Below are 18841 nucleotides of genomic sequence, written 5' to 3'. Positions count from 1 at the left end.
AAAAAAACACCTCCTGAAAATGTGAAGTGTTTGCTCAGACTCTGATCCAACACAATGCTAAAACCCTTTTTAAAGTCAACTGCATCCCAAACAGCCTGTTCCTCTTGGTAATCTAGACCTTGTAATGGAAATTCTAGCAGAGCTGTGACTATTACTAATGCACTTAATACATTAGGAGCTCAATTTTGAATGCCTTGAGCACTTAGTCCCTCTGCTAAAGTGGATCAGAGCTGTGGTGGTGTAGCGTAACAGGGTCAGTCCCATAGTCTTTGTGACCTTTTGTGAGCATTTGAAAGAGATTGCATTTAATGATTTTGAAATGTCAAGGCCCATTTCAGGCAAAAAGAATGAAATCAAATTGGGTTTCTGGACTGTGTAAGCTTTTGAAATGAGTCCACAGACATCCTCAAACATAAGACACTGGGCTGAAATATCATGGAGGCTGAATATATTACATTATAGAATCAGGTCTCAGAGACAGTAATTTCAAAAATCCAGGCCTGCAGAATAATAATGTTACAGCACATGCCTGTCGTAATTTGCTTTTTAGTTCATTCTGAATTACCTCAGCACAACCGAGTAATTCATCAGTGCATAAAGCATGCAGAGTGAAGTGTGAATTATGCATGAAGGATTATTTTGCTCTGACGCTCTACTGGATGTATATGTTTGTGCAGTGTACACTGGAAAGCTGAACTAACAGCCCGTGATGACTGGGTGTTGGTTTGTGGAATATATGGGGTCTTGTGTTTTTTGAAAGCACAGTCAACTATGATATGATGCCAGTAAGAAAACTGCATCAACAGTATAAATAAATTATAGCTTAAAATATGAATTATGCCATAAATAAATGATCTCTTCTTCCTCACATTCCACCTCCATAGAAAACTAGTTAACCAAATGTGTTATTCACTATCCACAGACAGCCTAACTAAACGAGGTTGTTTACTTCACTGACATGGACAGATCCACCAAAGAATGCAAACTTGTAACCAGTAATAAAATATGTGTTGATGACAGAATTTTTTTGTTTGGTTCTAGCATGCCTCAGGTTTAAATGAAGCTCTCTTGGGATTTAAAATAAAGATGCAGAATCAGACTTCTGAAGAAGGAATCCAAGTTAATAATCGTAATAAAAAACAACAATGAGAAGTCATTTCTGATGTATTATATAATAATCATGTAATAGCATGTTAAGATGAAACTAAAGCTGCAGGCACATATTCTTTGATGTGAGTGCCTATTAACTTTTCGAGAACACTAACAATGAAAGCAATAGAAAATACAGGAAATGTAGAATTAACATGTTACTTCTTTAAAAAGTTAGCTCGTCCATCTTAATTGTAGAGCTGGTTGAAGAATAGAACTATTGTATGAAATACCTTCAAAAACTCTTTTGGAAATTATATTTTTCTATTATTTTAAAACTATACGAGTGTAATAGTTTATTTTGTAGATTTCTGGGTTTTGTTTCGTTGTCTTGCATTTCACCGTTTTCATTTCCACCCTGAAAATTAAGATGATTCACATAGAGAAGGACAAGACAGCCAATAGATTTTTCTATATTTGGTTGATACGTGTGTTTACAAATGTGAGAAGGTAATTTGAGATTAAAACCATCCTTTTTCAGAAAAGCCTCAAAACACTGTATATAATTCTGACCTTTTGATTATATCTTGAAATAAAAAAAATTCTGTTAGCTTTTCCTGTCATATTTTAAGTCACTATCTTAACCTGAGAATTAGTAATGCCAATTTTGAGGATAAAACATCTGTGTAAATTTTAAGGAGCGGAAAATGTTTCAATTTTAGCAGTAAACAAGTTGTGACTTTACCCATTCAGCTGCTATTTTAATTGACCTAATCTGTTTAAAAGCAAGTGATCTATTTTTTATTGAAAATGATATTGACAGCTATATCTTTCATCTGCTGTGTAGTTTACCCCCAAAATTTTAGTCCCAGATATTTATTGGGAAAAAAAATATCCTGAGTCCCAATCTATATGGTGCTGGGATCACTGCCAAAGGTAAAATTAATTCATGAAGGAATACATGAGAGATGTTGGAAAAAATAAGAACAGAAATCATCAGTACTCCCCAGACTCCCGCCCTCAAACCTGCAAGGTGCAGGAAAAAATATCCATGCGATGTGTACCAGTCCATGATGACAACTGCCAGAAATAACTCCTTGCTCATATGCTGCCCTCGGGAACACAAGTAGCCCTGTGTTTGAAACACAGCCATTTCCCGAAAGCTCTGGTGCAGTCGCTTACTGCAGGAATCACTGCTGGATGGTCATCCTGCCCATGAAGGTCACTCCAGACCAAGATAAACATCTCAATACTATAGTGGTAAGGCAGATGGTCTTATACTATTGCTTCTTTCAAGAGGCAGGATAGGGATTACAGTGAGAAAATGGGACACAGAGATCATCCCCCACAAATACCCACATCAGCAATTGCTGGCTGTGGTGGTGACTTCCTGAATGGGGACCAGAGATAGAAACTGTTGCACTGTTTTCACCATCACCTTCAAAATAACTGCCAAGTAGTTTAACAAATGCCAGACTCTTGTCTGTTTTCACTTATTTAAGGCAAAGCAAGCCCCATCATTTATCATAGCCTTTTCTGGCAGGGCAAGCTACAAGCTCTGGGGTGAGATTTGTTTCACCTGCTTTTAGCTTTCTGAAAGTCATGAGGCTGGTGTGAGCTAACTGCCCAGCCTCTGCCCTCCAGTCAATGAACACAGATGGGCATATCCAGAGACTGATTCCTCCTGTTTATATTAAACATCTGTGATCAGCTGGAGGTACCCTTCTTAGCTCAGACATAATGTTTAATGTTTCCATTCCTATAGACAGGCTAGCTAAATTCCCACTCTTAAAATCCAGACTGGATTTTAAAAACAAACAAACAAACAAGCAAAACCCAACATTAAAGCAAACAAAAACCTACAGCTGATTGCGAACCCTTGCAAAAATCTGCATATTTTCTTTATTCCTTGGGTTAGCATATTTTGAGAAAATTTCTAGGAATGATTCTGTCATGTAGAAGTTAATAAGTGTTATACTTCTAAAAATAAATATGGTGGAAACAATACTTTGAGTCCTACACTGCTTAGTTGGGCTCTGACAGGGTGTTGGTTGTTCTCCAACAGGTCCTCCAGCAAGGACTGACATTAGATGTGATTGCCCCAGTGCAGAGAAGTCAAGCAGTCTCCTCTTCCCTCCTGCATCTGAGGACAGAGCTATCATTTGGTTGCAAACACAGAGGACGTCACTGCTTCTCATGCTGATTCCCCTCAGCTCTAGTTAAGCCTATGAGAGGAGCCTGTGGTTGCTCTTGCTAAAGGGATGATGTGAGCTGCTGTACACTGTGTTCCTGTCCAATCTCCATGTTCATAATATTTTTATCAGCCACCACTGGAGTGCACGATTCTCCAGCACTTAGGACCCTCAGCGCAACAGCCCCTCCATCATTTAAATTCAGAGGTGGTAGCAGCCTTGCAAAAAAATCAATAGGTTTAATAGGTATTTCCTGAGGTTTATTAAGTATCAAACAGAACTGAGACATCCACTTATCATTTATATTTGCTGTCAATATTCCTCGCTTTTTTTTTATTGTTAAACTGAAGCAGATGTGAGTTAGTCAATGGCAGACTTCTCATTAAAACAATGTTCGCTGCCTCTTTTGTGGATTGCATAGAAAGGCTCTGATAAACATCTCACATTGTATCCCCCATCACTTGCTCCCATTGTTACTAATGAAATACTAATGCTCCGATAATGCAGTTGTAAGTCTAATCTACCTTTTAGGTTTCAACATTACTCACTGAATAAAGTAGCACTCTGAGAAACCAGTTCCACTGAGCCATGACAATGTACTCCAGCTGAAGGTCTGCCCCCCTACTCTTGAAGTAGACTTGGACTAGAAAAAGGGGCTGTCTGGCTCATACAAGCATACTCTGTAGCCTTTGTCAAAACAGTTTCTATTCTCATCTGATGCAAACCTCAGGCATTATTACAGGGTTTCATGGAACAGATGTTCTTGAATTTGCATAATGACAGACAAACTGCCTTTTCTTTATGAAAGGTCACTAAAACCCAATGTTTCTGTTCAGTCAGTCCTGCCTTCGTTAAGCAATTTCAGGACAAAACTGCTTTGTCTTCACTTACTGTTTTCATGACCACTGCTTTACATACTTTACTCAAATGAAATTGAGGCCAAATCATTGGCTTATGCCACACCACATGGCTGTCTAGCTTCTTCTGATTCCTAAGCATTTGGCATTCCTATATGATTGTTCAAATAACAGGATCAAGTCCTCAGCTGCTCTAAAACGGAGTAACTGCAGTGACACTGGTGAAGCTCCCCTGGTTGATGCTGGCTAAGAGAACCAGCTTTTCAAGAGAACATCCCAGAACTGGTTGCTTGGCCTCAGTTAAAATTCATTGCTTTATTTATTGGGTGAGGGTTGTTGTTTGTTTTTTTCTTTTCACTAATAAAATTAAATCTACCTGAAGTTTCTAAGCAGAATCACTATTTCTCATAAAGTTGATTTCTATTTAATGGCATGTAACCCTATGCATAAGCAAGCTATTCTTTCCTTTGTGATTTGTTTGGGCACATCAAACAGCTGATGGGAAAGCTTTAAATTTTCTACATTGAATGTCTTAATGACAGACAAATTCCATCATGGAGATCCCCAAAGAGAAATGAATGTTTGCCTTCAAGGCAAAACCTGAACTTTGCATTCTAGTCAGCATGCAGCTGGAGCACTATTGAGAAGGCTGATAGACAGCGAGAGTCCTCATAGAAGAATTCCAGGAGAGGCAAAAGCAAGATGAATATGCTGCATTGCACTATGCAGTACTGTCAAATCATCCTGAGATGCCTGAGACAGGGGAGGAAAACCCTTTGCCTAAATAGAACATGGACATAAACATAGTTTCAGCCTATGAAATCCCTCAAATGATCAAATAACAGAAGGCGAACCATAAAGTTATATAACTTCTTTTCTAGGTAGCATGGTGTCAATTTTCAGTGAGATACACCGTTTTCCACTACATTTTCTTTCTCTCTGAATTGCACACTTGCTTTTGCTTGTATACTACCCAGAACTAGATGATGATGATGTTAAAAATTATCTCTTGCCTGTATTTCAGGTTAATTTAATACAATTAAAGGAACTAATGGCTCGCTTCCACACATGCAACTGCACATACATACAGAACAAAGCAAATGCTATCAGAATTGGGCAGATATTGCTCAGCCTCTTGAGAGAAGAGAAGGAAAGAGCAGATTTTGTCCTTGAGTTGCTGGACACAAATTTGGAGGGAACTCTCTTTTAAGCAGAATGGGAAATTGCTGAGAAAGAAGTTGAATCTGGACATGCTGTCACATCCACTTTCACCTGACAATTCAACTAGGCTGAGATGAGAAGAGAGTACCTCTGCAAGCTGAAGTGGATGCTGTCCCTCAGGGTACACAAACAAAAACCAGCTCATTTTGTTCTCGTATTCTTATTTTGTTCTCATTTTGTTCTCCACTGGGCCTGGACTTTTCTCTGCTTCTTCCACATCAGCCATTGTAGTTCTGGTGATCCCAGCTGTGACAAACAGGGACAATTTGGGGATGGCAGCTGGGTTACCTTGTGCACGGAAGGAGAGGGGACACACAGCTCCCTCCCAAGTGTAACTCTGGAGAGGAGGAAATTCAAACAACTTGGCTGTTTTTTTTCTTAGCCAAGAGTAAAAACTGTGGCACAATTATGCATCAGTCAGAGGACTTGAAAACTATGTTCTTTGCTTAAAGTCCATATTTTCTATTTTAATAACCCTTTTCATAGCTCTTCAGTTCTCAGACTTGTAAAGTTCACACCAGCAAGGCTCAGAGTGAAGCTCTCTTCCCTGAATTATGCTTTTCTCACCCTTTCACAGCCATTCTTTTCTCCTTACCATCTACCTCTGTTCAAAGAAGGCTCCAAGCAACCTTCTAATTCGATTCCAGGAACAAATGATGAATGCTGCTGAAGCCTAAAACTTTGCATGGTTTAGTTTTAAAATCTCTAAGAGGCTCCCTCTCCCCCCAATTTCATATCCTGACAGATCATCACAAACAACGACCTTGAAGTCAGATGAGTGATATATATATAACTGTGCGATGAGGTGCTGCTGGCAAAATATTTCCTTAGACCAACATGTGAGATTAGCTCCTGATCCTGTCCAATACACTAGAATTTGTTAACCTTCAGGGAAAGCTGCAAAGCTACTCAGAGATAAAGAACTCTAGATAATAACAGTATGCGAGACTACCAGTGATAGAGTGAAATTTCCGTTGCCTTTTAGCTCCAAAAGTCCATGTGAATGCAGCACAGCCATCTTACCTGAAGATGGACAGACTGCAGACAGAGTGAGCCTGACCTTCACGTCAGGAGGTGTGATGGATGCCCACAGACACCCTGCAGCAGTGGGGCTGGCAGGTAGGTAAAGCCAAAGGAGGAGTGACGAAGAGTGGAGGAGGACAGGAAATGCAAAGAAGTAGATTTGAAGCCTAGCAACTCACCGACAATGTCCGCGTCTTTACTGGAAGCGCTGCAGGAGTGAAGGTGTCTTCCATCCGTGTTCTTTGCACAAGCTGCCATTTATCGGCTTGATAAGAGATCAGACTGTAGCAGAGGCTGGTCAACCCATAGAAAATAATACTATAAATTACTTACACTCAGCCTTGACAAAGAGAGGTGAAGACATATCTATTTACAAGAAAGTTCCCAAAGTACCTTAATTCATGCAATATGTATCTTGCTTAATACTATATAAATGCACGTTAGGCCAAGAAACTTTGTACTCAGCAGAATTTTAATATGGGATGACATATAAAGCTGTTCTACAGTTTCACAGTCATTTAAGGATAATTTATACCTTTCATAAATTTTTACTGCTTATTCCTTAAAGTAAGTACAGGTTGCACTTGTTCTTCAAGTACGAGTTGAATTTGTTTGCGTTACTAATAAAATAGATTCCAATAATAGATCATTGGTTTGCATGATAACACAGGAGGTGGAAAACCTCAGGATTTTCCGGTTTCTGATTTAAAAGGCTGATATAGTAGATGGGAAACTGAAATTAGCTTCAAAGTTTTAGATTGAAATATCATTGCCTGTGAAATGATGAGCTACTTTCCCTCCAGTATCTGTTTCTTGATTTTTGTTTTCTATTGGGAGGTTTTACAAAGTACAATATAGAAAACCTGTGACTACCAGTCCTCCTCACAGATAAAATTTTTCATTATGCCATGTTTGCAGCTAGTAGCTTCTATTAGGTCAGCCAATATTGTTGGAAAAAAAGATGTGTTTCATCATTTGGCTTGTCTGTTTTTATTTCTTTAAAACAGTATAAGTTGCCTTAGCAGCAAATGTTATCTGTGTTTATAAACTTTGTCATGTTTATACTATGGAATCCTTACCTTCACTGTAATAAAACAGACATCTCATCTCAGAAATGAAACAATAATGGGAATTAAGCCTTTTTATTGATTAACCCTGGTGAACAAAAGAAGATTTTCTTCTGTATTAGCAAACTCATTCATGTTAACCACTAATGAACTAGTTGTTCTTTAAGCATAAGCAAAATTCTCTAACAACCTAATGTATTTCCAGAATGTGGAAAATTGCCATTTTCTGTTGAGTGAAAGAAAACTGAAAGGTATAGTACAGCTAAGTAAAATATTCATCTTTAGTATGATCATAATTTTCTTTAGTTTCTGTCTTTTAAAATACCAAATATATACAAGTTTGTCAGCCTTTGACAACAGAGGAGGCAAAAAGCCAACTCCAGACAACTATACCGTAAGAAACCTGTGCTCATATTATCGTGCTGAAATCTTTCCTAAGGAGTGTCCATGCATTCTGTCATTCCTGTAATATTAGTCTCTGCCTTCTTTTGACGCTAGAAATTTGACTCAATGCTAGTTTTTAGGTTGAAGATGCTCAGTGCTGAGTGCCAGAAAAATTCTGAAGAATTTAAGAACTGCACTGTCCACTGGCAGAAGAAAATGGAAGTGAAAACAATTCTTTACATATTCACCATATGACACATGATCTCACAAGTTCAATCTCTGTTGGGCAAATATGAATTTAATTTTCCAGGCTACAATTTTGCAGGATATTAGCTGACTGTAGGCTCCTATTTCAGCTGCTGAATCTGTGCCTGTTTTCCACAATGTTGATGTCTCTTAGAAATCAAGCCCCTTTAAAATTGCTGAAATATGAATTTCAGAAATTTTGTTTTAGTCACACACATGAAAAGTCTTAGAATTTGCTCATAATGCACATTAAGATCTAATTTTTAAGTGTCTTTTACAGTTAGCAGAAAAAAGACTTACTGTTTCTGCACTGGGATAGGAATGGTACGTGAGCGTAACTGAAGCAAAGTCTTTTGCCAGTAGCTGTGGAGGCTGGGCAAAATAGATTAAAAGATTTGGCATAAACTGAAATTTGTCACTGAGCTCTTGTTGAGATTTGGAGGAGAGGAAGCTATGCGACAGGCTTGTCTGGTTACTCATTCTGATAACAGTGACAGCAGGTATATTTAGTCAGGAAATAAAAATGTCATGTCTTAATACTGAAGTCAGAGAAATATAAAAATCATTTTGTAACATGGTGAAGGGAGAGAAAAAAACAGAGAGATTCCACTGGAAATGTCATGCCACCTGATTAAGATGAGATGTTTTGCTGGAATTGGTAAACAGATCAATATTGGAGGGGTAACGGGGCGATGGTACCTGTGAGTGATATAGAAATAGTGAAATTAATATACAGGTAAGAGAATTCTAACAATACTCAGGTATGACCAAAAGCACTTGATGAAGAAACTCATGAATATGATCCTAGGACTGGAATGTTTCACTTCAGAGTGTTCTCAATGAAAAATCAAAAGAACGTGTATCTTTCATTTCTAAGCTCATGGCTGCATTTTTTTCCAGGCATCTGAAAAAAAGATACAAAAAATATTTAGGGTTTTAGGCACTTCCCAAAACTTGTAACATAAAAAATTAAAACATCATTTCTAGCATGCCTGCAGACTTAAAATGATGCATATAGCAAGAAGAATTTGTCATATAATTTGATATTTGAATAAAAAGTAATTTTAAGATCTGGTCGATAGTTGAAACATTATGAAAATTAAAAACTCATATACCCTAAGTATTTGAAATTCAGAAATAAGTGTGTCTGGCAACCTCTTTGTTTATTTCATTAAATTAAAAATGTTCTTGAATAAATAAAAATGTCAGACTAACTTCTCATGCAAAATTAAACTTAACTAAACCTGAATATACAGAGCAAAACCAGACTCTAAAAGCCTCAGTGCCTAGTGTGGGAAGGTTCCATCTATAAAGGTAAAGCTTTCTGTTAATCTTGTATCCAGTTTATGAGTTGTTTGAAATCTAAAACTGGCAGCACAAATAACATTATGGGCATGTGCTGCTTCTGCAAAAGGAGAGCCTTCCTGAGGCTACTCAGGTCATTTAAACAGAAAGAGATGCCCAAACAACAGGGTTTTTTTCTTCTTTGAAGAAGTCTAGATTGTGAAAAACAAAAGAAAAAAAAAGTCAAGAAAGTCCATCTTTTTCATTTACCTCCTTCACATTTCACCTGTATATAGGTACATTTCTAATACATGTCCATAAACCCTTATTTGAAAGCTACTTGTTATCCTGAAGGATGTTTAAATATATCGGTCAGGGAGTTGTTCTGACTTTAGAGACTATTTTGTCCAGTTTGTACTCAATGGCAAAACAGCACATAAAGAATACAGAATTACAACTGACAACGCTGAGAATGGCCACCACGTCACGTTTTGTCCCCTTTTTGCTTCCCTGTAACTGTTTCAACTGCTCCCTTCGGGGGCTGAGATTTTCTAGGTTTGCTTATCGCCTGAAGGTTAATATTTGTTGACTTGTCCTAAAGTCTGAATACAGCCCTGTTAGTTGAAATGGTTTTGAGGAAAAATATCTGAGGTCTATAAATCTTAAAAACAAAACCACCCAACCAAACAACAACAACAAAATAGTGCAACCAAAAATCAAAGGGCTCACCCAAGTCTTGCTGGCATACAACTCAAAATAGAGGAGTGAAAAATGTTAACACTGCAGCTGAACGAGCTAAAGAGTGTACATCTTCAGCTGAACCCTGGGGCAGAATAGTGCATGTAGAAGCAGATACTGTGTCACTTGCTAACATAGCTTTGAATTATTAATCACACTACCTATCTGGGTACATCTGGAGTCTGTAGTTTGTACGGAAGAGAAATACCAAGATCTATCCCCTAGACTTTTGCAAAACTGAAAGCATTAGAGAGGAAACAGTTTGCATTAATAGCAAGAACCTGCTGTGGCAACATAGCAAATAATTGCACTCTGCGTGTGAAATGAAAAGGACATCTGATGTGCAGGATTGGTTTTCACTGTTGTTAAGCATTCTTTTGGTTAGATATGCTCTCCTGTCCCACAGTGAGTAATGAATTTTCCAGTTCCTGATGTGTATGTATAGCTAAGTCTAGAACTTCTTGCTCTTATGGTTGGTTCAGCACACCAGCAGAATCCAGGTAAATGTCATATAATTTTAACAGCTTGTAGCTGGCTCACTGTGCAGGTCTGAGCACAGAGTCTCCATAATGGGACTCATCTGGTCACGCATTAAGAGCCTGCAATGGGTAACCTGCAAAAGGAGGTCTAATGTTATGCTGACTGGGAGAACCAGGGTGAAATCATTGTATCTCTATGATGAGGACATGCATCTTTAATGGATAACATGATACCACATGATTCCCTTTATTGCTATCTGGATATGAAGAAAGAATTAATATATAGTTAGAGTGGCATAAATGCCTGTTGAGTTTTATTGTCTTCTTTTGCACATACAGCCTGTTCCCATGTGAGCAGAGTGTGCTGCTCCAAATTTCAGCCCTAGGTCTAGGTCTGGCAGTGACACTGACTTTTCCTCTGTTGTTTCCATTAGTTTTCTCATTCTTCACCATACCTTGTTATACGGGTTTGTAGGCAACTATTTTGTTTCATGTCATGTTATCATGTTATCCTTTAGAGATGGATAGAGAGATTTTTCACTTATCATACTTCATAAATGTGAGGTGATGTTCCATATGTAAAATTATTACCATCTTCTTTTAAAACAAGAAAAACAATAGCAAGATAACTATAGACAAAGGTGCAAAAATGCATCAGATAAGTGTTTTAATATATAACTCATCTTGCTGTTGATCAATTGGAGTTTGACATATTAAAAATCAAAACTGAAATGTTTGTTCATGTCTTAGTGTTAACTATTGTCATTTAACGGAACAAAACCAGAAAGCCTCATAAACAACAAACAGGGTAGTGATTATTCTATAGCTGTATTGAGAGGTCTGCAGCATAACTAATTTAAATGCTAGTAAGGTAAGCATTTTGAAGAATTTGTTTGTTTCATAAAAATATACAGAATCATTCAGAATGTTCTGCAAATTACTGCTGAAGTATTGCTACTCTGAAAAAAAAACTAACAAAAAAACCCCCACATTCAAACAAGCAGCACTCTGTTCCTGTGCAGTGTGTTCTACCCCATATATGCCAGAGTTGCACATGTGTGCCTATATAGACAGATGCACACACTGAATATGCAGACATGACTGTGAATTGGGTAATTCTTCTCGAGTGACAGCAACAAAGCAAATCATTAATTTGCTAATCACAGAGCCAGAAGATCTGCAACTACGCTCTTCAGTTATACCAAGTTTTTTGTTCTTTGTTACCAAGTTCTTTAAAAAAAAAAAAAGGCCAGAAGCTAAAAGACCAAACACTGAGCCATAAGAGGAAAATAATATAAAGCAGAACTAAAAAGAAGGTAGAGGATAATATACTCAAAAATGCACACGTTCAAGCAGTCCATACATTAATGTATGGAACAGGCTACTATAGGTATTGTTTGCATTATGGTTAATATTTTGAGACCCCTCTCGCTGTGTATGGCTGGTGGCCATCAGTCCCTCTGGATTCAGATTTGCAGTTGTACAGAAAGGAGCAATGTAACTTCTTAAACACAGAGGATCACAACTTTCTTGTGACAAGTCATGTAAGACAAGTGCCACAAAAGACCTGAAAACTTAAGTCTAGGATCAAAATCAAAGTTCTCAAAGTCGTCTTTAAGTTTCTGCCAGTGCTCATAGCACTTAAATACCCACATCTCTGAAGTCTGCACCACTAACACACTTTGTAAGTATCTATACTTCTGTTACTTGGGGTTCTGTACATATTCATGCAAGTCCCAACAGAGCTCAGATGTTTAATCATCTGAGTCAGTAGACACACTCTTTCCTTCTCTTAATCCTCAAATAATGGCCCAGGCTATTCATACCCCTAAGCTGGAATCCCAAGGGGATGTAGGCAACTTTCAAAAAATGTGAAATAAGTTTAGGACCTGTCCCTGCCCTCAGAATTTCTTGCTCACACAGGCTGCCTTGTTGGTGTTGTGGATTCCTCGCTGAGATGCTTGGGCATTTCTAGGGACAAGCTGGATTCTGCTTAAGGGCTGAGTGGCTCAAGGGCTTGAAGCCTCTCTGGGGCAACAACAGGGCAGGTTAAATGTCTGATTCCCTGAGAGAAACAGGACTTGACATAAATGATATTGTTTCATTGGGGAGAAAAATAAAAGGACATGAGACAATGCACAGTCAGTGCCAGGGTCCAGATAAGAATCCAGAGGCCTTTGGGGTTCAGGTCTCACTCAGGTGGTGCAGTTACATGTCTTGGTGGCCAGTATTCAAACAAGACAGTTGGCTGAGGAAATGGGTTACTGCAGGAAACAAAAGTGGCCAAGAGGAAGATATGACTCCATGGAATCAAAATATGGCTTTGGTTCAACTTTCCAAAACTACTCAGTCCCTAACACTGCTTGTGAAGAGCATAAGGATCAGGGCTGGGCACCTAATTGTCAAGAAATCATCATATGATACTTTCAGAGAACTAGCAGATAGCCTTTGTAATCTATATCTTCAAAATGAGTACAGGTAGATGCTTAGTTAATGAAAGCTGAAGTGAGATTAGTCTTGGTATTTTTTATCTTCCCCAAAAGCTGGCTATCAAGTAATAATGAGTGGTTTTGACATTGGAAACAGACTTTATGCTCTGAGCTAGATCCTGCTGGTATTAGCATTGCTCTGCTGACTAACTGGATCTGCACCAGTTTAGTCAAACTGAAAATTTGGCCTGATTATTTAGAAAAAGAAGCAGTATCTCCTGATAATCCCTAGATATGCATTACTTGGTAAACAACTGAGTGAGTTTACCTGAAAATAATTGCGTAGTTATGTACTCTACACATAGTAGGGTCTAAAACTTACATGAAATATGTTATGTTAAGGTGTCGCTCTATTATTGAAATCACAAAACATATTTAATTTATTAATGTAACATATGCAAATATGAATGCCAGAGTTTAGCACAAGATGTAGAGCATGAGTGAGAAAAAAAGAAATCTGTCCCTATATATGTGAATTCACAGAATATATTTGAAGATGATAGTTTTCATACCTTGTGAAATTTGTTTCTCACTTTTAAAAAAATGTGCTGCAATATACAAAGAATAAATAGGTCATAATGGTGCCTAGAGACCAACTTTGACAGTCACTGCAACTTTCAGAGACAGAAGCACACAAATATAACTTTCGTAGATAGAAGCTCTTGTTTCTGCTGATCTACGTGAGGGATACCGCTGTCGTGAGTTTTCTTCTTTTAGAGATTTTGTGATGCAGACAAAACAGAACTTGCTTTTATGGTAACTAAGTTGAAAATGAAAAGTTCAGTATATTTCCTGTTTGATGACATATACTTTTAGCACGTATCAGTTACCTCTGCTGAAGGATAACAAGTTGGGGAAATATCCACACTTTCAGCTGGTTGCTGCTGTCTTGCAAACTGTGTTTCTCTGGGGCTCAATGGTCATACTGAATTGCGTTTTAATGAGGCATTTCACTTCTTATTTGGATCCTGTTGTAGGCAAGTGGAAGAATAAATTGTAATACACATATTCAAATTTAGGTATTTAACTGTGAATTAGAATTTGCTTAAGAATTTTATAAAATAATTAATAGATTTAAAACATTTTGAAGAAGTGGTTCTCACCTAATGAGCTCCTGGTCTGCCTTGGGCAATGAAATACAGCTGTCCTGTAAAATGAGCTTAAAAACTACAGGGCAGAAGGGACACAAAAGGCACTAACCCATCTAGCAGAATGATAGGAGGAGAAACAAAGGTAGAACTGCTATGTCACATTTCTTTTCTCTATAGCATCTCCTCTGAAGCTAAGCTTTTCTTTCCATTTGCTGTCGTGTTAATTTCAGTAATCAACATTCACAGACCAAACAAAAATCTGAATTTTAGCATATGAATCATGAATATTCAACTCTTATTTTAATTTTATTTTTCAAGAACGTTTGACAATTATTTCACAAGACAGATTTTTCCCTAAGTGAAAACAAAAGCCTGCAACAGCTGAGCTCAGATATCTGATAAGATGACTGCTGACAGAAGCATTCTGGGATGCTCAGACTGCTGTGCAGAAATGTTAGAAGTGTCATTTTTCAGTTGTGATTCTGGATTCACTAAAAAGACAATTTGCAACACATAGGTACCAATGCTTATATAGTGGCATACTTCACACATGTGTAGATACATAGGTGGAGTAAGACACACTCCAAAGCTCTTAGAAATCTCCCCAGAATGTGTATTTTGATACAGTGAGGTGCAGAAGCTCATGGCGCAGACAGAGGTTGGATAAGGATGGGTGAAATGGCTGCACGACTCACTGCCTCACTGCTCTACGTGGTCCAGCATAGCTGAGGTTAGTGAAAGAATTTGCAGGGGAAAACAACTTTACAGAGTGCAGAGAAGGTGCTGCCCCTACAGAAGGCACTGCAGCAGAGCCCCCTGCTTTGAACTGAGGAGTTCTTAGGCTCCTACAACCCCGCTCTTTTAACTTACCAACTTTCTATTTCTTGTGGTAATTCTATTAAAGACTAAGCATTATGTCAACTTTTAGGGATGTTTGGGAAATGTGAGCTTGAAAATCCATCTCCTTGGGTTAGAAAGCTCTGGTGAGACACTGAGAGAAGTTAAAGAACACAGGAGTTGAATAAACACCTTCTATTTCTGTGCAGTGTTATAAAATACATCTGGAATTACAGGCTAGATTTTTGGTCTAGGCTTTCTGCAGCTTCAGAATGGCACAAAGGGGCTATAAAACTGTATTAAAACTGGTTCAGATGAAGCGCTTTTGTAACAAACTTGGCTTTGAGTTAGCATGAGTAGAAATAAAACTGTCCCTCTGTTCTATCTGATGCCCAATGACGTAAGAAGGATGGCCAGGCAGTTGGCCTAAACACCAAGGTCGGTAGGAAGAAACCTTTATAAAAGCAATTTTAGCCAGTCAAACAGGAATAATGAAAACCTTTGTGTAGGCAGAGGTTGTCTCACACTCTTGCTAGACTCAGAGACATTTAAAATGCTGTCCATACCGTGCAGACAGACCAGCATCTTAGCAGCCACAGGCAGGGCTAGCGCCTGCTGGGAAGGTACGTCAGCAGAGATCCTTTGCTGCTCCTAAAAAGGCATGTTGTTCGTACAGCTTACAAGTTCATTAGAGTCTCATTCTGGGGCCCTTGAGGTATTTCGTCATAAAACCTCCTTAGTGAGCTAGAATAAGTCAATATTGTCAATAGTCATTACCTCCCCACTCCACATGATCTATTAATAAAGGAGGAAACAACCATTGCAGTCATCCAGCTTGATCTTCTGCCTAAGGCAGGCTGTAGGACTGCCCTGGACTCTTAATATCTCTACGAGCTTTTCACCATAAAAATATAAGGGTACATCAGGTCTCCATTTGGCCAATATATTGTTATTTATTTCTATCAATGCCATATCTGGAAATCATGACTGAGGTGGCAGGCAGTGAAGAACAAAGGTTTGCGTCATCTCACCAAACTTTTATCTATAGTTTAACATCTGATTTAAAGTGTTGTCAATGGGAAGAGGCAGTGAGTGAGAAGAATGTCCAGATAACAATTCATGTTATTCCAGTCTTAGAAAAGAAAGATGAATCATCCTCTGAAAGTGTCTCACTCTATTACATTTACAGGGAGTCTGGATAACTAACCAAATTGAGATTTCTCACTTTTAGAAGGCTCGTGTACAGTGAAGTGAGTCTCATCTAATTGCCTAAAAAAATTACAGTCTAAACGAGGTAGACCACAGATCAGAAGGAAAATAATTATACAAAGCTGAGACGTTATTTGCCTAGAGTAATACAACTGCTTTCCCAGGCGATTCTTCCCAATGGATTACCATCTTTTGGCCCATTCTGCCCCTTTAACAGGTTTTATCAAAGAATGCCATGCAGTAAGACCCATGAAACACAGTAAAAAGACTCCTTCAATTTGTCACCTGCACAGTTAGGTAATAAGATGAATAGTTTTCAGAAACATTTTTACACAATTTCAAATATAATTTGTTCCTTTTCAGGTAAAAGAGGTGGAACTGCATGAAGTATAATCAGTTGTCCAATTTACAGCAATGTCATTAAATATTTATTATTGCAATGTGGGTGTTTCCAAGGCAGTTCCAGTTACATTGGAGATGATGGAAAAAGATTTAATTAATCCTGCTGGCTCTCTGCTTTCTCACAGAATACTTAAATATGAAAGTACAGATTTTCACTGCAGATGACTACTTCATTGTCTCAAGGCCTCATCTGATGTTTACTGAAGTCAAATTGAAAAAAAAAAAAGCCTCAAATTTATTTCACTGAGCTTTAGATAAGAATTTGTGATTCTTCAATAAATTAATTGTAATTATTATTTGAAATTAATCCCAAAACTTACAGGGCCAAACTTTCCAAACTGTTGCCTGACTCCTTAAAACATATTTAATCACTTAAATGAAACTTAATAAAAAAAAAAAAAAGCATAGACCAGCTTCTTCCTGTGATGTCAAATAATACCTTTGCCAGACAATACAAATTTCTTTGTAGAATGGTAGAAAAATCTAATACTGCTGCTGAATGTGTCATGAAACTACTTTTTTCAGGATTGATAAATAGAAGATTGAAGAAGGAATGCTAAAAAGTATTCATACAAACGTCAAGGATCCAAAATAACTTTATTCACCCACAAAGGTATCTTATCAGTCAGAAAGGATGCTCCAGTAAATATGTGTGCTGAAGACAGAACTCCATTAATAAAAACAAACAACTTTCAATACCATTACAAACAAAGGAACAGGAACGTTATCAAGTGAATCATAATATTGTATAAATCAATGATGTGTCCTTGTCTGGAATACTATCATCAACAAAAGAAACTGTAGCAGGAATAGATGGACTTGTGTGGAATATGAATAAGGAGTATTACTGAAAACATAGAGTTCGGGTACATGAGAATAGAATGGGTAATCTAAAGATAAAATAAAAATTAAAAAATAAAATAAAACACCTCAAATACATAACTAGCTATTGAAAATATAAATTACTTTGTGGTTTACCTAAAGCAAGAATTTGCTGCAGCTGTACTTACATTTCTGTAATATTTGTTTTCTGTAAATCATCTAGCCACCTCATTCTTGTAAGATTTGTTGTAACAAAAGCTATTTTAATAAACTATATAAACAGAAGTCATTCAAATTGCATCAATAATATAGCTTCAACAGGACACTTAAGAATTGTCTGCATAGTTCATAGTTTACAGGTAGGGATGTCCAATTCTTTTTTTTTTTTTTTTAAGAGATCTGGCCCTGAGTGAAAGCTTACTTATTCATTACTAGTACAATGCTGAGTGCACGTGAGAGGTCTCTGAGAGCACGTAGCTGGCAAACTCATTAAGGAGTACGAAATCAGGTCATTTCAGTGCTGTTTGCTCTGATGGTCAATCTGGTCTGAGCATACAAACTAGCACAATGATGTATTTGAGTTTACGCTGGTTTGCTAATATTGGCTAAACAAGTACCTGGACGTGGAAATATCAGCATTCATTGCCTCCATCAAACTACAACCCAGGAGCAGTTTGAAGGGTGTCAGCAGCACAGAGGAATTCATTACAGTCTTCTACAATGTCCCTTCCCTCAGCAACCTGTGAGACGCAGCTCCTGTTTTTATTTTCTCCTTCCCAGCAGGAAATTTAGAGATAGGCAACCTCTGGCCCAAATAAAAGCAACCATTTCTAGCTCTTTGATGGCATTTAGCTACAGTCTTGTGCTGTTGCCCTTAGGCAAGAAGTCTCTCATCTCTCTAGTAAACGCTCCCTGTCTTCTGAGCTCTCTGGCTGTTGTGTACCTGCCCTGAAGCTACCAGCAGGATCTCAGGCTTCCTCCTCCAGCATCTGATGGAGAAGTGCAGAGACATGGATGTGGGGGCAGCAACATGCCTGCAGAGTACAAAGGAACTCAGCTGGGTGGGAGAAGCCAGAAACATCCTCAGACTGCTTGAGGTTGTTGCTGGACATCTCTTATAGTAGGTCTTGCCTTTCCGGTACTGGGGGGCAGCCACTCACTGGGAGCTGAGCTATGGGAGCACAGCCTGACTGCTGAAACACAGGTGTTTCTTATACATGCATACATATGTACATACATACACACACACATACATACATGTATGGCCTCAGGTTGCACCAGGGGAGGTTTAGATGGGATATGAGGAAAAATTCCTTCATGGAAAGGGTTGTCAGGCATTGGAACAGGCTGCCCAGGGAAGTGGTTGAGTCACCATCCCTGGAGGGGTTTAAAAAGACACGCCGATGAGATT

At 38.2% G+C, this 18841-nt stretch overlaps 1 long non-coding RNA gene across 1 annotated transcript in view; it reads right to left on the bottom strand.

Moving 5' to 3' along the window:
* Positions 1–8291: 8291 nt before the first annotated feature.
* The window catches only part of LOC135987191 (uncharacterized), a 59671-nt gene continuing 49121 nt past the window's right edge, over positions 8292–18841 (bottom strand). Inside the window, exons 3-4 of the long non-coding RNA XR_010605975.1 lie at positions 13900–14037; positions 8292–8983 (exon numbers count right to left, since the gene is read on the bottom strand). This is a non-coding gene — a long non-coding RNA (uncharacterized LOC135987191). The remainder of the gene's footprint in view (positions 8984–13899; positions 14038–18841) is intronic.

Source organism: Caloenas nicobarica, chromosome 1 (genome assembly GCF_036013445.1).
Source record: "Caloenas nicobarica isolate bCalNic1 chromosome 1, bCalNic1.hap1, whole genome shotgun sequence".
In the NCBI taxonomy this organism is placed as follows: domain Eukaryota; kingdom Metazoa; phylum Chordata; class Aves; order Columbiformes; family Columbidae; genus Caloenas; species Caloenas nicobarica.
Note: the sequence above shows the minus strand (reverse complement) of the source record. Positions and strands in the feature narration are given on the sequence as shown.